At 38.6% G+C, this 24,276-nt stretch overlaps 1 non-coding gene across 1 annotated transcript; it reads left to right on the forward strand.

The window, feature by feature from the left end:
* Positions 1–10,876: 10,876 nt before the first annotated feature.
* LOC141709357 (small nucleolar RNA R71) lies at positions 10,877–10,983 on the forward strand. The gene has a single exon (XR_012569939.1). It is a non-coding gene; the product is annotated as a small nucleolar RNA R71 (small nucleolar RNA).
* The last annotated feature ends 13,293 nt before the right edge of the window (positions 10,984–24,276 follow it).

Below are 24,276 nucleotides of genomic sequence, written 5' to 3' on the forward strand. Positions count from 1 at the left end.
TCACTTTCTATATCTACATCTTTTCCTTCTTCAACGGATATCTCTCATCCGTTGACAAGTGGTTGTTCTTCAACAGATAAGCTTAACAGCAGTTATCCGTTGATACCATCAGTTTCCACTTCAACGGATACTCCCTATCCGTTGATGGTCTCTACACACATAACAGAAACAATTCCAACTGTAAAGGACATGGTTACTGTACAATCACTTTTAGGTTTGAGGGAAGGGAGTGATCTTTTGAGTAAGAGGCTGGGTTGCTCCCAGGAAAAAGGAGAGGTTGAGAGTCACCATATGCATGCTATTTCTTCCAACATGGCAAAAGTGAGTGAGGGGAGTGCCACCTTAGAAGGTGAGGGTGAGGGTGTGAGGGTGTGTGTGAGCCAGGGGGAGCCCCTGATACAAGAACATAGAGAAAATGAGAGAAAGGCAGGTACAGAAGCTATAAGGGTGGATCCAGCCACTGCTAGTGAGTCAATGAAAGTGGATGATGCAGAAAAGGAAAGACAATTTCAGCAACATTACAAAGCTGTAATTGATAACATTTCCTTGGATGCTGATACTTTTACTCATCCTGTTTCAGCCTATCAATTATTGGCTGCTCAGGGCAATGTGGAGGCAGAACAGACTTTAAACATTGTGCACACTTCAGAATCTCTTCTCAGAGACAAAGTTGCTATTAACAGGCTGCCTTCTCAAGCTGGTGAGCCATCTGAAGAATTTGGAGTAAATTCTAATGATGATGACTCTGATTCTTTGAATGAGAGCATGAACTTAGGGGGAGTAGCAGGCCCAAGTTCTGTTCCAGATCTTCCTGAATGGGCATGGGCAAAAGCATCAACACCAGGAGAGTTTGGTGTCATTTTGGTTCGATAAGTCATGACAATTCAGAAGGCCCTTCAGGAGACTACAGATGCTGGTACTAAGGCAATTCTTCAAGCTCATCTGGAATCTCTGCATCTCTTACAGTTGCAGCACTTCAGACAGAATCTAAGTGTGGATGAGCTCAAGCAGGATATTGCTGATCTGAAATCCTACAATGCTGAGAAGTTGGATTCAGTCATACCTTATGGTACTATGCAAGATTTGTTGGGGAGACTGAGGAAAGAATCTGATGCTGATAAGAGACTGGCCAAATTGGAATCCAGAGTTCAGATCATTGAAGACTCTATGGTCACCATTCTTCAGAATCAACAAACTCAAACAAATCTACTCATGCAGCTGGCAAAAGCACAAGGCTTGACCCCTACCCTTGATGATAACAAAAAGGGGAGAATAAATGGGAAGGGGAAGGAGAGCCATCAACAACAGTTCAAATATCTCAAGTGCTAGTTCCTGCCATCACCACTTCTCCAATTATTCAAATCAAAGGAAAGCTTGATGGAATTGATCTAATCCAGATAGCAGCAGCTGAATTGCAAGTCAAAGAGCAAAGGAAGAAGATTGATGAAAAGATGCAACAAATTTTTGGTTCTACAACTTCTCAATCACAATCTGTGAAGCATAGCACAAAAGTGGAATCAATTATTATGGAGCTCAAGCCAGTAGGGAGGAATAAGGTTGGAGAGACTTCTTCCAAGAATCTGAAATCTATGGTTCTCAAGCCCAACAACAGATCCAATAAGGACTCTACAAAGAATCCTCTAAGCCTTGCTCAGATGAAAGGAGTGGATTTTCCTCTTCCAAAGCCTGATGAAGAAAAGCTTTTGGGTAGAAGTACCACAAAGCTCAAAGAGACCATGGATGTGGCTGTAAGGAGGAACATGGCTATTATCTTCAGAGAGGGAAAGAGCATATGTGTGATGCAAGGACATCCCAAATTCTCAATAGCCAAGAGGGAAGAAACCAGAAGGTTGAAGGAAGAAGCCAAACAGCTAAAGGCTGACAAAAGAGCACAAGCAAAGCTTGAAAAATAGCTAAAGTCAAGTCAGGCTGAAGAACAAAAAGAAATTGAAGACAAAAGTGAAGATGAAGCTATGGGGTACATGGTTGATACTGATATGGAAGAGAGAAGTAAGGAAAGAGAAGAATGGCAGAAAGGGAACAGAAAGAAGGCCAATACAAAGAGAAAGATGGTAGATAAGACTGAAGAAACCCAATCAAAATCCAAACCACTACCCTCTATTCCTGAACCCATTGTGCCTGACCCCTTCATGAACATTCATGGTGAAACAATCATTCCCAAGGAGGAACCAATTGATTGGGACACCATCAAATTGCCCACCTTCCTAACCTCTTCTCCACCATCAAAGAAGCAGAAAAGAAGAATCAAATCAACACCCTCTAAAGCCTCAATCAAATTCACACAGAAGCCTAAGCCTAAGCCTCAAGCCTCTAAGGATGATTATGTTCACATCTGTGATATAAAAGAATTTTCAGACATTGAACTCTATCTGGATGAGCTGGAGGAAGTAAGGGGAATAGCTGCCTACAGACAGTTACTAGAAAGACTAGTGTTCAAATACAAAGGAGATGGGGAAATAACTTGGCCTCTCTACAGGATTCTGAATAAAGGCTACTCTACCTTGGTTAGAGTCTACTCAGCCATACAAAGGGATTCTGGCTTTACTAGGACTGCCAAGACTGAGATTCTCAACAAGATTGCCAACATAAGGAAAACTTGGTGGGAGCCCAATGCCTTGCCTAGAACATTACTCATTCAAGAAAGAGGAATTACAGTTCACAAATCACCTCATTGGTTGATGGAGTTTAGAGACAACAAAGGAGTCAGAAGATTTTTCAGAGTTGAAGATCAGCTCAAGATTTCCAATAATGAAACTCTCAAGGATATGCAATCTAAGTTGGACATCAATGAAGAAGATGAAGCTGAATTCTACAGACAACTTCGACTTCAAATAGAGGAGAATGACAGGAGGCTAGGAAAGAAAACAAGGAATCAAAGGAAAAGAATCTAATCTGCTCAGGCTAAAGGAGCACCCTTGGAAACAATGTAATTCTTCAATTCCATCTCAGCATACACATTTTTGCAGCACTTTTGAATTTCTGCTTTATTTCAGTTTATATATTTGTCAAGTATTTTGTTATCATCAAGCTAAACCCAAATTTATGCCTACAGTTCTAGTAGACATAAATAGGGGGAGATTGTTAGGAATATGTGTATTAGTTTGATGATAAGTCAAACAAAACACTTAAGTAGAAATCTAGTGTTTGTAGCCTCAACGGATAAGACCATCTTGGCTATCCGTTGAAGGAGTAGCTTTACTTAGCAATAAGTTTAGTATTGTAGCACATTTCATTCTCTGGATTCAAGTTATAATTCTTAGATGTTGTAGGAAATTATCAGTCATGTTGACTACTAGTGGATATGCAAATAGGAGGGATAATTGTAAATATTTCATGCCTTGTAATTTTGTATAAGTGAAGAAGTATCAACTGATATTGAAGACCTTCAACGAATAAGAAACAAAGCTTCAACGGATGTCTCTAATGCTTCAACGGATAATATCCATCAACGGATGAGTGCTTCAACGGATAAAGACTTCAACTGATAATGCATCAACGGATAAAGCTTCAATGGATAAAGCCTCAACGGATAAGGCATCAACGGATGAAAGCTTCAACAGATGCTTAGTTCATTAGCAGTTGATAGTGACAATTCACAAGCTGACAGAGGCACATGGGTTGACAGAGACAAACTGGAATGTGGAAGCCTCTATGAGGAATCAAGAAAATGCAGCATTTCCATTCTGATGCAAACAAGGAAGTATTCAAAGATCTACAGCCAAGCCTAAATTGTATTTGATAGAGAAATGAAGAAGAAACATGTGAAGAATCTTTTTAATTGTATTTTACAGTTTTGTCTTCACTTGTAAACTTGGTGATATATAAACCAAGTAGCAGCTAGTAATTAGATAAGAATTTTTCCTGAGCTGTTTAGAAATATCTAGAGAGAAAATCATCTAGTTTGTACTAGGAAGCAACTGTGATTTAATTCTTTAAAATCACAGATTTTCTGAAATAACACATCTCTGGTGGAACAACAAATCTACCAGAAAAGTTTTTAAGTTCTTTGTGTTCTTTACATTTGTGTTTAAATATATATATCTGTATATATTAGCTTCAAGCAATTCACACACTTGTTCTCAAAAACACTTAGCCTTAGAAACTGCTCAAAACTTGAAAAAGTTTTTAGATTTACATTCAACCCCCCTTCTGTAAATCTCATTGTTAGTCCACTGGGAATAACATGGGAGTCATTGAAATTCTTCCGCCACCTATTTCTGTGAAAGGAAACCGTAGTTTTCTTGGTCATGCGGGTTTTTATCGGCATTTCATCATGGACTTCTCTAAGATATCTAAGTCGTTGTGCAACTTGCTCGAGAAAGATGTGCCTTTCAAATTTGATGATGAATGCTTGGCAGCATTCGAGACTCTCAAGAAGAGTTTAATAACTGCACCAGTTATTACGACACCTGATTGGACGGAACCTTTTGAGATGATGTGCGATGCGAGTGATTATGCAGTGGGAGTAGTTCTTGGGCAACGCAAGAATAATATTTTTCATGTGGTCTACTATGCTAGTAAGACACTTAATGGAGCTCAAATGAACTACACCACTACTGAGAAGGAGCTCTTGGCTATAGTTTTTGGTTTCGAAAATTTCGATCTTATCTACTTGGGACAAAGGTGACAGTATTCACTGATCACGCTGCCATTCTCTATCTGGTCTCAAAGAAGGATTCGAAGCCTAGACTTATTCCTTGGGTGCTCTTGCTACAGGAATTTGAGCTAGAGATCAAGGATCTAAAAGGTACTGAAAATCAAGTAGCTGACCATCTCTCTAGACTGGAGAATCCCGTTTCTACTTCACATGATAAGACATTGATCAACGAATCTTTTCCGGATGAGCAGTTGTTCGCAGTTCAGGAGGAAGAGCCATGGTTCACAGACATTGTGAACTATCTTGTTAGCAATATAATGCCTCCTAATATGAATGCGGCTCAAAAGAAGAAGTTTCTATATTAGGTAAAGTGGTACATGTGGGATGAACCATATTTGTTTAGACAAGGAGCTGACCAGATCATCAGGAGATGTATCCCATTATGTGAGACGGAGGGGATATTACGAGACTGTCATTCCACAGTTTATGGTGGACATAATAGTGGTGAAAAGACAGCAGCTCGTATTCTTCAAGCAGGTTTTTTCTGGCCTATGTTGTTTAAGGATGCACATCAGTTCATTTTAAGGTATGATCGTTGCCAAAGAGTTGGGAATCTTACTAGAAAGGATGAGATGCCTTTAAATGTGATGCTTGAAGTTGAGGTCTTCGATGTTTGGGGAATCGATTTCATGGGACCATTTATCTCATCCTGCAATAATCAGTACATCTTGCTAGCAGTCGATTATGTCTCGAAATGGGTAGAATTCAAGGCTCTACTGACGAATGATGCAAAGGTAGTGTTGAGTTTTCTTCATAAGCAGATATTCACAAGGTTTGGAATGCCACGAGTTATCATAAGTGATGAGGGGTCGCATTTCTGCAATCATAAGTTTACTTCTATGATGCAACGCTACAATGTGAATCATCGTATTGCTACTTCCTATCATCCGCAAACTAATGGTCAAGCTGAAGTGTCTAATAGAGAGATCAAGCGCATTCTAGAAAAAGTTGTTTGTCCGTCAAGGAAAGATTGGTCTTTGAAGCTCGATGAAGCTGTTTGGGCTTATAGAACAGCATACAAGACTCTACTTGGGATGTCCCCGTTTTAACTTGTCTATGGTAAGGGATTTCATTTACCTGCGGAGCTTGAGCATAAGGCTTATTGGGCACTTAAGAAGTTAAACCTTGATCTAGATTTAGCTGGGAAGAAGTGAATGCTTCAGTTAAATAAACTTGATAAATTTCAACTATAAGCGTACGAAAACAACAAAATATACAATGAAAAAGTGAAAAGGTGACACGACAGGAAGTTATCTCCTAAGTTATTTGTGCCGGGGCAACAAGTTCTTTTATTCAACTCTCATCCCCGACTTTTTCCTAGAAAGTTGAAATTAAGGTGGTATGAACCATTTATCGTCAAAACTGTGTTTCCACACGGAGCGTTGGAAAATTTTGAGAACGATCCGGGCTAAACATTCAAAGTTAATGGTCATAGATTAAAGCACTATTACGGGGACACGGCAAACCGGGAAGTGGTTAGTGCCGTTTTATTGTCAACTTGATCGAACTACTCTACGTCAAGCTAATGATGTAAAAGAAGCGCTTCTTGGGAGGCAACCCAAGATGTGAGACTATAGGAATCTTTAGAAGTTAGTACTCTATCCAACAAAACCCAAAAAAATCAGAAAAAATAAAGCATAAATTTTTTTTCCAGGAACCTACCAGGCGCCCGCCTGTAGGTTCCAGGCGCCCGCCTGCTAGTTCCAGGCAACCACCTGGAGGCCGACTGTTTGAATTTTTTTTCAGCCTTATAAAAAACCACAAAAAATAGAAAAAACACGAAAACAAAATACCACAGCATTACAACCCTATTACCCACGATTTCCATCTCCCAATCACCCACAAACCCCACTCCTACTCTAATTCTAACCTAAATCCTACCCTATATATACACACAACCTCTCCATATACACTCCCATATACTTTCAACTTACAAACCCTTTCCTACACACAAACACAACTCTACAACTCTTGTTCTCAGTTTCAATGGCCCCAAAGAGATCTCGAACTATCGATAGCAGCATCACCATTCCTACTGCTGATTCTTCAAGGGGTATTGCTGCGAGGCCCCGATTGGTGGATAGGACTACTGAGGAGGAGTATGTTAGGCTTCTGACTAAGCCGATTCTGAAGGAGAGGGGATTTTTTTCATCGGGGAGGGATGGTGAGTTATTACCGATGATTGCAGAGAAGGGTTAGATCACTTTTTACGAGTCGCCTGAGGCGGTCCCAATGAGTGTTATTTGCGAGTTCTATGCGAACGCCAAGGCCGACAAGAATGGGTACTCTGTTGTTCGTGGGCTTACTGTTGATTATCAGCCAGAGGCGATTCGCCGTGTTATTGGGCAGCGACAAAGGAAGCCCCATGAGGAAAATTGGAATGAGAAGAATCCCGAGGATTTTGACTCGGATTTGATTATTGCTACTCTCTGTCAACCGGGCACAGTGTGGAAGTTTAAGATGAGATCTAATGAGAATCGTTCTTTGCTGGCTGTTGCGATGAACAGGTATGCCCGTGCATGAAATGCCTTTATTTGTGCTAATACTTTGCCTTCTTCACATGCACATGAGGTTAAAGTTGAGAGAGCCAGGTTGTTATGGGGGATTCTGAATGAAGAGTATTATGTGGACCTTGGTGAGTTCATCTACCTAGGGATTTTGAAGTTTTTGAGGGGGAGGACGCATAATAACATCCCATATGCCTCTGTTGTCATGAAGCTGTGCAGGCAGTTGGAGTCCACTGGCCTTCTTATGAGCAGCTGCAGATGCCTGTTGCTCCTATAGATTCATCAACGCTGAATGCGATGCAGGAGTGGACGGGTGGAGAGCCCAAGGAGCATGGTTTGGGATATTGTCTTCCAAGAGAACGTCCAGCAGCTGGTGCTACGATGGCTAGGCCCAGTCAGTCTTATGGCGAGGCAGGTTCTTCTAGAGCCCCGGGAGGTGTTGGTTCAGGGATGGCTGATGTCCAGTACAGGAGGCTTTCCAGGAGGATGGATGCGATATATGAGTCACAGAGTAGGTTTGCGCATGAACTCACTCTAGCACTTGGGACTACTTTCAGAGGCCTTGGAGCTGACATCTTGTGGCCCGTTATTGGTGAGGACTCTGCTTATCCGCCTCCTGACACTCCAACCTCTGAGGGTGATGATTATGATTTCTCTGAGTAGGTATACCCTGTGTTCCTTTCTATTACCTTCACTGGGGACAATGAAGATTTTAAGTTTGGGGGTGGTAGTTAAGGAACATATTTGTGTGTGTGTCATGTAGTTGCATATTCATGATAGTTTAGTTCATATAGTTGCATATTTTTGCCATATAGTTTTTCTTATTTTATAGCTTTATTTATCATGTCATGTAGCTCATGCATAGTCCATGATCCCTTTTGTGTTGCTTTACCAATTGATATGTGATATTGATGCAAGTGTAGTGATAGCGGTAGAGGGATGTTGAATCTTGTTAGGTTGGCATGCATGCTAGAAACACTTATATTTCACTAAGTCTTAGAGTATGCTTAAGGACTAGAAAAAAAAAGAAAAAAAAAATTATGGTTTAATGCATAATTGATCACGAGTGAGCTCTTTGGTATTCGAGTTATTAAGTTCTTAGGGGACTTTGTGCCTAGTGACCTAAGGCTTTTATAGTCTGGGATACGTTAACCTAACGCTCTCTAAATGGATGCCATTGCATAAGTCTTTTATGGACCTCACTCATTGCACGATCAAATAAGCATTTATTTATTGTGTTGAATAAAAGCATGATTCCGTAATAAGCTCCAGTGATCTTGAAGTGTTATAAGTCATTTTGTGTCTATAATATATTTTTCGTATAATCTTGTGATTGCCTTGAGGATAATTGAGTTATGATAATTGATCTAGTTTCGAAGCATATCTATTAAGCATTCGCACACACCACGTTTCTAGTTGTATGTTAGCTTGCGTGATTTGATTGATCTTTAGTGGCCTAATTGTATTTGTTGAGATGTTATGTGTTGTTTGGTTTAGTCATTGCGATGGGGATCGCTGCATTTCATGTAGTTTACATTCATGCATGTTTTTATATTGTTTTTGAGTTTGTGGCGCATGAGGACAAGCATCGATTTAAGTTTGGGGGTGTGATAAGTGGCATTTTATACCACTTAGAACGTCTTATAATGGCTTGAATTGATGTCGTGAAATCAAGTATTCTGTGTATTTGATGCGTTTTTCTAGTATTTTTGCATTTTAGGGTATAACTTGCGAATTTAGGGGGATTCCATCAAAATAAGCCTAGGGAAGTACTTGGAATCACTTGCGGGGAGTTGTGCGAAGAAATCAGCAAAATCAGGACTACCTCAAGTGTTCAGGTAATGGCTTGAGCTCCAAGGTAGGTGCTTGCTCTATTGATGGTTTGAGCTTTCCTTCAGCATTCTTGAGGTCAGAAGTACCAAGAGATTCAAACGGCATATCCAGCTTTCGCTTCCAGGGAGAACCATTCAGATATTATAATTGCTCGTTGCCATCTTCATCATCACTGTCAAAATCCCCCACTAAGGCCTTTTCCAATGCATCAGACATTAGCATGCGATCGAGTTCTGAAGAAACCGCAGAATCAATCACATCCACTTTTAAGCACTCCTCATCTTCTGTAGGGAATTTCATTGCCTTGAACACGTTGAAGGTCACATCCTGATCTTGTACCCGCATAGTAAGTTCACCTTTCTGCACATCTATCAAGGTACGGCCGATAGCCAAGAAAGGTCTTCCCAAGATTATGGGAATCTTCTTATCTTCCTCAAAATCCAGAATAACAAAATCTGCAGGAAAGAAGAGCTTATCCACCTTGACTAGCACATCCTCCACTATGCCCCTTGGGTAAGTAATAGAACGATCAGCCAATTGTAGAGACATGTATGTGGGTTTTGGATCAGGCAAATCCAACTTTTTAAAGATCGACAACGGCATCAGATTGATGCTTGCTCCCAAATCACAAAGGCACTTGTCAAAAGTCAACTTGGCAATGGTGCAAGGAATGGTGAAGCTACCTAGATCTTTAAGCTTTGGAGGTAACTTTTGCTGCAGAACAGCGCTGCATTCTTCCGTGAGAGCAACGGTCTCAAGGTCATCCAGTTTCACGTTCCTTGAAAGAATACTCTTCATAAACTTCGCATAACTAGGCATTTGCTCCAGAGCCTCAGCGAAAGGTATATTGATGTGAAGTTTCTTGAACACCTCCAAAAACTTACCGAACTGTTTATCCAACTTTTGTTGCTGCAATCTCTTAGGAAAAGGTGGTGGAGGATAGAGTTGTTTCTCCCCTGTATTACCTTCAGGCAGAGTGTGTTCAACAGTAGTCTTCCTTGGTTCTACCGCTTTCTCCTTTTGCTTAGCTTCTTCATCCCTAATTTCAGCTTCTCCTTCTTTTGCCTTTTCAGCATCAGCAACTTTCCCAGACCTTAAGGTAATAGCCTTGACTTGCTCTTTAGCTTCCTTTCTGCCTGGTACTTCCGTGTCACTGGGGAGTGTGCCAGGTTGACGATTTAGCACTGCATTGGCTATTTGACCGATTTGATTTTCCAAGGTCTTGATAGCAACCGCCTGACTCTTGCATAACAGCTTAAGTTCATCAAAATCAGCACTAGTAGGTGCAGCTGCACTTCCCTGTTGAGGGTATGATTGCCTTTGAGCATACTGCTGTGGTTGCTGGAATCCAGGTGGATTAAACTGTTTACTCACACCATGCTGATATGGTGGCTGAATAGCATTCTGATTATTACCCCAGCTGAAATTTGGATGATTTCTGTTGTTAGGATGATAAGTAGCTGGCACAGGCTGCTGTTGTCTCTGATAATTATTCACATACTGAACAGATTCATTGACAAGAGAACATTGATCCGTAGCATGAGAACCTGCACAAAGCTCACAAACCATAGCTATTTAATTAACTCCATATGTAGCTAGAGAATCAACCTTCATCGACAGCGCCTGGAGCTGCGCTGCAATAGCGGTGGCTGTATCAACTTCCAGAATACCTGCTACCTTCCCAGGCATCATCCTCTGAGTTGGGTTTTGATGCTCATTTGCAGCCATAGTCTCGATAAGATTATAAGCCTCAGTATAGCTTTTAGCCCATAAGGCGCCTCCAGCTGCTGTATCGAGCATGGGCCGAGATTGGGCCCCCAAACCATTATAGAAACCAGTGATCACCATCCAATCGGGCATTCCATGATGTGGACACTTCCTCAACATTTCCTTGTAACGTTCCCAAGCTTCGCACATAGATTCTGTAGGTTGCTGCGCAAACTGAGTAAGAGCACTCCTCATAGCAGCAGTCTTTGCCATCGGATAAAACTTCACCAGAAACTTTTGTGCAAGATCTTGCCAAGTAGTGATGGACCCAGCTGGTTCAGAATGTAACCAGTCCTTAGCTTTGTCCCTCGGTGAGAATGGGAAAAGCCTCAGCTTGATAGCCTCATCAGTCACTCCATTATACTTGAAAGTGTTGCAGATCTCGACAAAATTCCTTATGTGCATGTTGGGGTCTTCAGTTGCAGCTCCTCCAAAAGAAACAGAATTCTGCACCATCTGAATTGTGCCCGGCTTAATTTCAAAGGTGTTAGCTTGAATAGCCGGATGAAGAATGCTTGACTGAATGTCATCAATTTTAGGCCGAGAAAAGTCCATAAGAGCTGGATCAGCCTGAACAATACGATCACCCGTGTTTACTGGTTCTTTCTGCTCAGTTCCCGAATCTGAATCTTCAAAATCTATCTTCTCCGGAATATCAAGAACTTCGTCTGTCTCCTCAGCTGTATCTAAATTCCTCTTGCGAGTACGAGAACGAGTTTGCATAAACGCTCGCGTAAGTACCTGAAACACAACCAGAAATAATAAGTAACAACTACGTCCTAATCACTGAGTCCTAATGACCAATGATGGTAAGTACATAAACTAAACAAATACGCCGAGTCCCCGGCAGCGGCGCCAAAAACTTGTTAGGGCGAAAACACGCGCTAATATTCACGCAAGTATACGCGTTCGCAAGTAATATAGAATACTGTCTAGTTCGTTCCCACAGAGACTCAGACTAATTATTGTTTAATTAAACTAACGCACCAACGTATAATTACTTCTCAATGTTAAGACACTAACACTTAGAATTGTTGACTAAATATTAACTACAATTAATTACTTAATTAATCACTTAATTAACACTTCGAATTAACAATATTAAAACACTCATGAGATCATAACCTCATTACTACTTCCTTCAATAGTTATTGTTATTACCTTTAGCATGTAACAGTGATGATATTAATCGAATAACACGAAACTGATAAAAGCCAACTTTCGTTGCACTCATACTATTCTACCAAGCATCCACAATTAAGATAGAAGTTGAATAGTCATCAATTATGTTGAGTTCCTATATATCTACAGAAATTGACAACACAACGAATTAAGCACAAGTTATTCCTTTTGATTACACAAGGCGAATAAAACTGTTAGAGTTACCCACTAATCATGCACATTATACATGAACCTATGCTAGCATGGCAAGTTCTAAATCTCAAGATCCACCGTCGCTTCACAAGAGATTAACACCCTATCTTATATGTTCGTGACGCACATAAGACGAATATGCACAACCAATACTAGATATCATACAATCATCATACACTAAAGCATTAAACAATTAACTAAAGAATTCCATAGTAAATCCATTGCGACCCCATGATCACGATTAGCCCATAATAGCACTTATCGTCATCATGGGTTCATATGAAATCATGATAAACAAACACAAGAAAATAATAACTAAACTAATTATATTAAATTGGAGTACGTCAAAAGAGTAATTAAGTTCAAAGTAAGAAAGCTAGCATCCAACGTTACAATGAAATAAGAATCACAAGAAAGTATGCTTCCTCTTCGTTGTTGTGTGCTAAAACGGTCTTCTTCCTTATCTCCTTCGCTCCTTGCTTAATACCACGATCCTCTCCCGTGAAAACGTCTCCAAATCTACTTATATAATAGTCCCATAAAACTCAGATTACATAGAAGTTGGAAGCCAAACAGAAGTAGAAGTCTAAAATATTTTATCTTTTTTCCCGACCCTGAGCGGTATGCTGAGCGGGCGCTCAGCTTTCTGCGCGGCCGCTCAGCATAGCTGAGCGGGCGCTCAGGACCCTACTGGAAAAATCCTGAGTTTGCTCCATTTCTTCACCGTAATCTGCCCCTTTCTTTCCTCTCGCAATGGTGAACACATGCCAAGGTTTATTCTTGATGATTACTCCTCCGAAATGCAACTAATACCCTGAAATGCATAAACACTAGAAAAATGCATCAAATACACAAAATACTTGATTTTAAGGCACCAATTTAAGCCATTTTATGATGTTCTAAGTGGTATAAAATGCCACTTATCAGGTACAAAACAGGGATGGTTGATCGAAGCACCATTCGATGCTTTAACTGCAATGAGTTGGGACAGTTTGCCACAGAATGCAGGAAGCCAAAACAAGTTAGGAAGAAATCTTATGATTTTAATCAGAAGAGTAAATCTGAAAGGGCTTACCTGGCAAAGGGAAGAAGCTGGGATGATACTGACAGTGAAGATGAAGAAGTTGGGAATCTTGCTCTCATGGCTAGTGATGCAAACACCTCATCGTCAAGAAAAGAGGTAAAATTTACTGATGCTGAATTAGTTTATCATCTAGGAGGTTCCTTAGATCGTGCTCGTCGTGATAATGAAATGTTAAATCAACAAATCAAAGACCTTGAGAAAGAGGTCAATGAACTAAGACTTGTGCACATTAATCAAGACAAATTAAAAGAACAAGTATCTTCTCTAGAGAATAGAGTTGACTGTTATAGATAACTCGAAACTATTCTCAAAGACAAGATCACCGGTCTTGAGACTAAGGTTAAAGCATACTTTAATTCTTGTTCGAAGTCTAAAGAGTTTTACAATAAGCAAGTTGTTAATCAAACATCTGGAATAGGTTTTGATTACAATGTTGCTATTGGAAAATTAGGCATAAACTCCCCTCCTCATGTCTGTGCTAAAGGTAGGGAAGTACCACATGTGCTTAAGGGTGTTGATGAACCCCTCTATAAAGAATCAATTATTGAACTATTTGATGAGACCTCATTTATTATTCAAGAAGAAATCCGTGCTGAAGATCTTGCTAACGAGAAAGCTGTTTCCAAGTCAAGTGTGTCAAAGGTTCCAGTCAAAGTTGTGAAAGCAACTGAGACTAACTCAGACACACATGAGTTGGATAACACAAATGCCATATCTACCATGCATAAGTTGCCTATTGTTAATCCCTCTCATAAAGCATGTGGTTTTCCTGATTGTATGTCTTGTGCTTTTAATTTGATGTATGCTTATTTTAATGGTAAGCATGTTTCTAATGATAAGACTACTCATCGTCAGCATGTGAATAATAGGAAGCATGATAGGTCTAAGACTGCTAGTCCTCCTAAAGCTAGAAAGGAGACATTTGTGCCTAAGCCTAAACAGAAATTTGTCAAGACTGTTTACAAGGTCAAATGTCCAGTCATTGAGAAAGTTGAGAACATTAAAGTTAAGAATGTTGTTTTGCCTGATAAAGGCCAATTTTACAAGTATGTCGGACCCAACCAAGCTTGGGTTCCAAAGAAGGTCTAATCCATTTATATTGCAGGGCATTAAACAGGTACAACCGGTAGTGTGGATTCTTGACAGCGGATCGTCAAGACATATGACCGGAGATAGAGCCCTGCTATCAAATGTGGTTGAGAAAGCTGGCCCTGTGGTTACCTTTGAAGATAACAACAAAGGTCTAATTGAGGGATATGACTGTTTGCTTGCTGGTAATGTTATCATTGAAAATGTGTATGTTGTGCAAGGACTTGAACACAATCTGCTTAGTATTATTCAATTCTGTGACAACGGCTACAATGTTTTATTCAACAAGCTGAATTGTCAGATTCTGCACAAGAAAAGTGAAAAACCCTCCTTGATGGGAATCCAGAAAGGAAATCTGTTCGTAGCTGACATGAACTCTGGAAGCAATCCTGAAGTCAATTGTTTCTATTCAAAGGCATCGTCAGATGAGAGTTGGCTATGGCACAAGAGACTTTCCCATCTCAATTTCAAAATAATGAATTCTCTTGTCAAAAGAGAATTGGTCAGAGGTCTGCCTCAGCTGGAATTCTCCCCAGAAGGACTGTGTGAGGCTTGCCAGAAAGGAAAGTCAAAGAAGGCAAGTCACAGAGGCACTGCCACATCCTCCATAACTGGTGTTCAGCAATTATTGTACATGGATTTATTTGGACCAGTTAATGTTCTTTCGATGTCAAAGAAGTGTTACTGTCTTGTGATAGTTGATGACTATTCCAAGTATACGTGGGTTTTATTCCTTCACTCCAAGGATGAAACACCACAAGTTATGATTGATCATATCAAGTTGATCGAGTTAGATTCTAATGTCCCTGTTAGAGCTATAAGGTCAGATAATGGAACAGAATTCAAGAATTCACTTCTCAATGGATTCTGTACAGACAAAGGGATTACCAGACAATTTTCAGCTCCTAGAACCCCTCAGCAAAATGGAGTGGTAGAAAGGAAGAATCGTACATTGATTGAAGCTGCAAGAACTATGTTAAGTGAATTTATGTATTTGGTGCCAGATGCTTTTATGTATTTGGTGCCAGATGCTTCGTGCTCAAGGATGGAGATGATCATCGTGGTAAATTCGAGGTAAAGGCATATGAGGGTATTTTTGTTGGATATGAAAGAAGATCATACAGGGTGTATATCATTGATCAACACAAAGTAACTGAAAGTGTCAATATTACATTTGATGACACTAAACTCCCTAGTATCCAAACTGAAGATCCTTCTAAGAAACTAAAGTTTGATGATATGTCAGATTCAGAATCAGAACATGATCAAGAACCTGAGGTTGTTGCTGGTGAAGAACCTGTTAATCATGATGATACTCAAGGTAATGGTGATGGAAGCATTGGCAACAATGGAGATACCACTGCTACTGACGAAGAATCATCAAGTCAACCTGACAACAACTCAGGGGGAGATGCTGAAGGATCAACTAGTAGGACACAACATCCCAATATGTTTCGAGGCGAATCATCAAGATCAAATCTTCCAAGACAGACTGTTTGGAATAAAGCTCATCCTTTTGAGTTGATTATTGGTGATCCAGATGTTGGAGTCAGAACTAGACGTGCTACTCAAAATGAATGTTTATTCTCAGGATTTCTTTCTGAGATGGAACCTAAGAAGATTGAAGAAGCACTGACTGATCCAGATTGGGTGATTGCTATGCAAGATGAACTCAGTCAGTTTGAACATCAACAAGTCTGGAAACTGGTACCTAGACCTACACACAAGAAAGCTGTTGGTACTCGGTGGATATTCAGGAATAAACTAGATGAAGATGGTGTGGTTACAAGAAACAAAGCAAGACTGGTAGCTAAAGGTTATTCTCAAGCTGAAGGCATTGATTATGATGAAACCTATGCTCCAGTGGCTAGACTAGAGGCCGTCAGGATATTTCTGGCATTTGCAGCATTCTCTAACTTTAAAGTTTATCAAATGGATGTCAAGAGTGCCTTTCTGAAGGGAAAGCTGGATGAAGAGGTGTATGTAGAGCAACCTCCTAGTTTTGAAGATCCAGATCACTTGGATTTTGTCTACTTTCTTTTCAAGGCTATCTATGGTCTCAAACAGTCTCCGAGAAAATGGTATGACACTCTCTCTGAATTTCTTATTAAAAATAGCTTTATTAGAGGTGTCATAGACAAAACTCTCTTTTCTAAAAAGCATAAGAATGATACTATATTAGTCCAAAGTCTATGTGGATGATATAATATTTGGGTCTACTAATGATAATCTCTGTAAGAGATTTGCTAAGTTAATGTACAGCAAATTTGAAATGAGCATGATGGGAGAGCTGAAGTTCTTTCTTGGATTACAAGTAAATCAAAGGTTAGATGGAACGTTTATTTGTCAATCCAAGTATCTCAAGGAACTCCTCAAAAAGTACAATCTAGAGGATTCTACATCAACAAGGACTCCGTCAACTACAGCTGTCAAGCTTGGACCATGTGAAAACTCCATTAAGGTAGATGTCACAAGCTACAGAGGTATGATTGGCTCGTTACTCTATCTTACTGCAAGTAGACCAGATATTATGTATGCTACATGCTTATATGCAAGGTTCCAAGCGGATCCTAGAGATATTCATCTCGTTGCTGTTAAACGAATCTTGAGATATCTTAAGGGAACACCAAATCTAGGTATTTGGTACCCTAAAGAATCTGGTTTTAACCTTGTTGGATATACAGATTCAGATTATGCAGGAAGTGTTGTTGATAGGAAAAGCACCTCAGGGAGTTGTCAATTCCTAGGTAGCAGACTAGTCTCATGGTACAACAAGAAACATCAAACAGTTTCCAATTCAACGGCCGAGGCTGAATATATTGCTGCTGGAAGCTGCTGTGCTCAGATCTTGTGGATTAGGAATCAGCTACGGGACTATGGCTCTGTATTGAACAAAATACCTATTCAATGTGACAATACAAGTGCAATAGCCATCACCAACAACCCTGTGCAGCATACAAGGACCAAGCATATTGACATCAGGTATCATTTTATTAGAGAGCATGTTATGAATGGTACTGTTGAACTATTTTTTGTTCCAAAAAAAAAGAACAAATAGCAGATATTTTCACTAAACCTCTTGATGAATCCACATTTACCAGATTAGTTGGTAAATTGGGTATGTTGAATAGCTTTAGTGATTAAACTTGTTAATATCTGAAATCTGTTCTTGAATGAATTTATAAATGAATTTTTCATAAATGAAAAATTCATTTGCAAATTTATTTTATCATATTTTCCATAATTCTTGCTTATTTTTATGTAAGTTTTATTATCTTACCTTATTTATTTATTCTACTTGTTAATTTTAATATTTCAGAATATTTTATTTTCTCTAAAAATATTTTTCTATGAATTTTATTTGCTAAAATTCAATAGAAATCTATTTTTGGAATAAAAGATAATTATTTCTGAAATATTTTTTTTGTTTGTATATATATTCTATAACTGTAAGTGTATAATTGTTTTATTACTAAAATGACAATCGGCAAGACAATTAAAATTGTCTTGCTGAAAGTCATTTCAGTATATATATGTGTTTAATTTTATGTTCAGATTAATTTTATACTGGCAAGACAATCGGTATGACTATCAATAGTCTTGCCAGTAATAAAATTTATATCAGATTTATTTGTTTTTATTTTGTACTGGTATGACAATCGGTATGACTATCAGATTGTCATACCAGTTATATTTTTAGTATTTATTTTTTATTTCCGTTTGCTTGGTATGACAATTGGGAAGACAATCGGTATGACTTTCCTCGATTGTCATACCAGTTGTCCTACTTAAGTTTTTTTTTGTTTTATGATTGTAATCAGTTCATTTGTTTTTTTTCAATTCCAACAGTCGTGTATTGTGTTTCTCTCTCTCTTCGATCTAATTGCCATTGTTGTCTTCTTGCTCGAGTTTTTACTCAGCACACTTTACTGTTATATATATACATATTCGTGTGTATACATACAGTAAGGAATTGCTGTCGATTTTTTTTTATTAAAACTATTTTCACTTCGTTTTTTTGTTCCCTTCAAAATCAGTTTGTGTTTGTTTGTTTTTGGGTGTTTTTATTTAATTAATATTGTGTCTTGTGAGTTTGTAGATCCTATATTGTGAGTTAAGAACATTAACGAGATACATTACTTTCTAAATTTTTTGGATATAATTAATTTAATTCGAATTATTAAATTTTTTTAATTCGAATTTTCTTAATATTATTCTTAAAATTCTGAAAGTGTGTGTTTTATTATAATTTTTAATGGCTCTCAATTTCCAAATTGTCTCGCATAATCTAGTTGGTTATTTTAATCCAGAAAAGTGTGATGTGGAAAAATTTAAGCCGTGGATTAGATTTTTAAATGACCATTCGATTGTTAACTCTGCTATTAAATCAAATGTGCTATTAAATGTCGATCTGCTCAGACTGATTTGAACAACCTCTACTGTGGCCGATGATTTTAAATATTTTTCATTCACCGTGGCAAACACACAGTATGTAGTTGATGAAACAGTCATCAATCGAGCGTTAAATTTTCCAATGGACAATTTCTGTAATTTACCCTCTGAAAATGATATTTCAAACTTTTTCCATGCTATTCACTATCAGGGGGTGATTAATTTAACCAAGTTGTCTAAATCCAATTTGGTTTCTGAATGGGATATTTTCTTCGATACACTTTCTAAAGTGTTTGCCAACTGCACTAAATCCAACTTTCACAACATCACTTCCACTCTGCAGTATATTGGTCTTGCGGTTGTTTTTAATCAAAGGATCAATTTTGGAAAACTACTTTTACCCATTCTTCTGAGACGTCTCACTACTGCTTTACGTGATCATTCTACAAATCGTAGGGTTTCTTGCTATTACGTTCGCTTTCTCATGCTTATAGCAGAACATCTGCTCACACCTGAGCATAATGCTCTTTTTGCTAACTCATCAGTAACTAACCCCCTCCAGTAAGCAAAAAGATGTACACACGCCAAAACACAACCTTTAAATTCATGCAAGTTCCAGTACTTGTATCTGCTTTCATGGCCACTTACATTCTTTTACCAATTTTCAATCTTCCCGGTCATGAACAGCAAGCTCAACCTCCAGTGGTTCAAGCCACCCAGGCTCAAACATCAGATGCTCTTCCACTGCAGGTAATAATTCCTCACTCTCAAACTATTCCTACTTTTGTTGAAAGACCCCCAGTGGTTGATAGGGCTGACCATGAAGTTGTAGAACCGCAGCTTCAATCCCAGGTCATAGAGCCAAACACAGAGTCACAACCTATCTCAACCTCTCCCCCACTGTCTAAAATGTTACCGAGAAGGTTAGTAGGAAGTAGTATGTTGTTGGATGTGAATGAACCCTCAGCTCTGCCTCCTCCCAAGAAAAGAAGAACATTTCCTGAGGCATCTGAAAGCCCATCCTTGTCCTCCCAACAAGACATGGACTTTGATATGGCCAGTGAACAGTTACTAGAGACATTCTCTCAACAGGATGAATCTATTGAAATTCGCCATAGGGCCATGGCATCCTGTACTGAGTCAAGCACACTTCCATTACTCACAATGGAAGCATACAGACCAATAGATGATACTCAGGACACAGAGCGAAGAGTGCACATTGAGTCGGTTACAGTGCCTGCCATAGTTACGGCAGAAGAGCAGTCACATGCTTCTGAGGGAAAATCTGACTCTCAGCCACCTTTAATAGAGTCATTTTCTCCCCTCCCAGATCCAACACCTCTGGCTCCCTCACGGGATTCTCCACTCGCAGATTTATCTAGAGAAAGTGGAGGGCAACTCGGTCAATCTATCCCTGAAGCAATTCAGACATCTATTTCACATGAAAAGATAGGTTTGACTGAGGATCGGGACTCGCGAATTCCCATTGCACCACCACTGACCTCTCTTGAAGAGGCTAGGGTGATCTCAAATGCAGGTACAGAAGAACAGCAACACGATGGCTCCTCACGAGCACTTATATTGAGAGATACACAAGCACGTGAGTTGAGTGAACGAAACAGGAGAGATACTCAGGTGAGCGCACACACAGACACAAACACTGAAAATCTGTTAGCTCAAATTGCTGCTCTGAAAGAACAACTTGCAAAAATTCAGGATGAGGCTCAATCATTCAAAGCACAAGTGGTTGAACGGTCTTCTTCTTCCACCTCTGTCAATAATCAGCTGGCTCTCATCAGGACTGAGATATCATATTTGAAGACCTCGGTTGTACCAAAGCTTAACTCAATCCAGGCATCTCCAACTTTATCAGCTGAAGACATTTCAAACTTCTGCTCTCTCCATACAAGAATGACTTCTCTTGAAGACTTGGTTGAAATGAATCATTCGCTGGACTCCTCCAGATTTCTAAAGATAGAAACGGGCATGGAACATCTCAATGAAGGGATGAAGCACTTGTACTTTATGATAAAAAAATTTCACTGCCCTAATGAAGAACAAAGGACTTTCTTTGAAGGGCCGTCTGGTGGAGGCTCAGGCTCTGGAGGTGATGGAGGTCATGGAGGGTCTAGAGGAAAGTCTGTAGAGGATTCCTCAGCTAAGGGGGAGAAGAAAGGGAGAAGTGGAAAGGGAAAAGAAAAAGATTCTTCTGCTAGAGACACAGGGAAGGCTGATGATGTCTACTATAGTGGAGAACAGGATGACTTTGATATTTTTGACATTCCCACTGAACCAGTCTTGAAAGATAAAGATGGTTTCTTTGAAGCTGAAGAGGAAAGTGATTTTGGAGAATGGGAGGAGGAAGCTCAAGTGGATCCTGTTTTTGAGAAAGAGTTTCAGCAGCAGCAGTCAGAGTTGAAAAGAAAAGAAGCTGAACTCAAAAAGGTATCCTAGACCATTGACATGAGGAAAAACATTGAACGAACAGAAACTCTTGAAAAGCAATGTCCTCATGACATTAAAGCTAAAGAAAGGAGAAGAGATGGCAAACTGAAGATTGGTGAAAAATGGGATGAAGCTAGGAGAGTACTTGATATACCTCAGCTGAGCACAAACAATGATAGGCAGTTTCTACATCTTCTTGACAAGCTGGAGATCTCTAATCCAAACAATGACGTGTACATGGATGCTATCAAGATTGAAGTCTCAAGGATCACAGCTGCCTGTGATAGATCTCTAAATGAAATGACCATATTTGTATATTGTCAGAGCGAAGGATCTTTCAAGGTATCACTTCATCTGTTTGAGAATCGTTCTTTATCAGAGATTTGGGTTCTTCTCAACAAAGTCAAAAGAAGCTCAGAATTGAATGAAGTTCTTCGAGAAAGGCTCAAAGAGTTTTCCAGCAGGGCTAGTCCTCAAGTGGTCAACAATCCTCATCAGGTAAGATTCTTTAAGTCTGACTGTCTTCAAATCTGCCAGCTCGATTCACAATCTCTTAAAGACTACTCTGCTAAGCATCTTGTCTGGATGGAACATCACTTAAGAACTGCTGGATATTCATCCATGTTGAAAACTCAAGCAGCTGATCTGATTCAAGCTTATTGTGAAAAGAATATTAAAAGGTACAATCAGTTCGAGAATAAGCTAAAGTCAGTTGGAGTTCAACCAGTCAGACCAGCCAGCTTCACTTCTGAAAAGGATCGTGTCTTTGACAAGGAGTTGCTTCAAGATTTGGAAGAAGGTGAATTCGGAAGGGAAGACAACTGAATTCAATTAGCTCAAAACTTAATGTAATATGCTTAGAGCTTTATGAATCAAGATAGACTAGTGTAGTTATATGTTCAGTCTAGAGGAACATCTATCTTGTATTCACTTGTAAATTTCTTTTGGAATCTGGAAAATGTTAAATATAATCCAGAACTTTTCTGCTATTTACTTTGCATTACTGTTTATATCTTTTTCTTATTTGTTAGTTGAGTTATCCTCTAGGTATTTGTTGTTATTGTCTAACAAACAAATAGGGGGAGATTGAAAGGCATATGCCATAGCCTATTTATTTATTCGAGGATTTAACTCAACTCAAATGAAGATGTAACAAGTAAATAGTGGTTCTATCGTCAGAGAGATCTCTCAAAGTAACATATGTCAAATGATTAAGTAACATTGTTCATCTACAGACTTGAGGACTTAATTCACTGGAAGAAGTTCAAGAAATTGATCAAGCCTCAGTGATATAAATCAAGATTGTGGAGTTAATCAAGTGACAGAGATCTCGTCAGGGTATCAATTAATTACAAGGATTTAATCTGAAGAAAATCAAGACATGAAGAAACAACACAGATGTTAGTCATTCATGAACCAGACAGTACATCGAGTGTCAACATTGATGTGGTGAAATGGCTTCATAAGTTTCAGTGATTTTCAGAAGATTGTCAGAAGAGTGGTTGATGTTCAAGATTAGTATTGATTCTCTATTAATTAATTAAGTCATATAATTTAATTAAGAAAATAAATTATATCTGCAAAGATTAATTTATTGATTAATTGAATTAATTGGTTAATTAATTCTGAATTAATATTATGCATTCTTCAGAAATGATTTTGAATTAATATTCAAAATTAAATCAGCAAGACAAATATTTGAACTGGTATGACAATTGGATTGTCATACCGAAAGTCTTTCCAAGCCTTTTTAGATAGTCCTACCGAAAGTTCTACCAGTTCAATCGATTATCCTACCGAAAGTTCTACCAGTTCAATCGATTGTCCTACCGAAAGTTCTACCAGTTAAAAAGATTGTCTTGCTGAGCTAACAGGATTTTCTTGCCAATTAAAATCATAGGTTGATTGAATATAAAAGAGCAGCAGCTGATTTTCAACAGATAGAGCATTGAATATCAAAAACACAAAAGAACACAGAACAAAGAAACAGCAGAGAACTTATTGCAATTTCTCAGAACATTAATTTCTAGTATTCATTGTTAAATCTAAACCACTAGAAATCATTTTCTTGTTCTTGTGTAACTATCTAGCGGATCAAAATCCCTAGAACTTAATCTCAAATTGCATTTAGCATTTGATCCTTTTTATTTCAAAAATAGAAAAAGTTCATGTCGAATTTATTCTAGATTTGGAATAATTTATTTGAGATTAATCCCTTGTAAACGATACCGTTGTTGTAACACCTTTCAAGTTTAATAATAGTTTTATTTAACTTGAATTTTGTTTCACTTTTTTATTTCCCATTTTATTCGATTAAACGGTATAGTTTGTATTCAACCCCCCTCGTTCTACAAACATATTGGGACCTAACAGTGTAATTCAAGAATGGCTTCATTTTACAAGCCTACAAGCTAGGAAGTACAATGCATATCTCTTCTACTATTCATCTCATCAAATTACTATGCTTCTTAACATAATTACTATTTGATCACCAATCCTTGATTGCATTTTGTGCTAATTGATTTGCATGGTTTGCATGGGGGTTGCATGGGTTTATTTCATTTATTCATTCACTTATGTACTTACCTGGTCGCTTCCTCGTAATTGTGGTAAATTCTCGTAAGTGATTCGCGGGGTAATCATTTCTTATAAATCCTTATATTTTTTATAATCTTGTGTTTGGGTTCTATTCATAGAATTTTAAATCCTCTATCGTAATGTGATTCTCGTACTCCTGGATAGTTCGGTGAATAAGTTCATTTTAAAATATTGTTTTTTAGAAAACTAACGACTTTTACATACACTCATTTGGTACGTATAATCATAATATCAACTCGGAAACTTAAATTAAATACTCGTCCATGGTGTGGTCGCAATTTTTTTTATTAAACCTAAAGATTACTGTTCATAAGGGTCTTTTACCGATGTCAAAAATTCGGATTTTTACAATGTATGTGTTCACTCACGTGGTAGAAAACTTGTTAAATAATGTACACAGGTCGACCCTAAGTTATAAGTGTCCTATGCAGCCTTAATTTTTTTTGCCCCTGTAATAAAATCTGGCATCTTGTTTGAGCATTTAGCAAAAAAAATTAATCAACTATAAT

This window comes from Apium graveolens, chromosome 2 (assembly GCF_009905375.1).
Source record: "Apium graveolens cultivar Ventura chromosome 2, ASM990537v1, whole genome shotgun sequence".
In the NCBI taxonomy this organism is placed as follows: Eukaryota; Viridiplantae; Streptophyta; class Magnoliopsida; order Apiales; family Apiaceae; genus Apium; species Apium graveolens.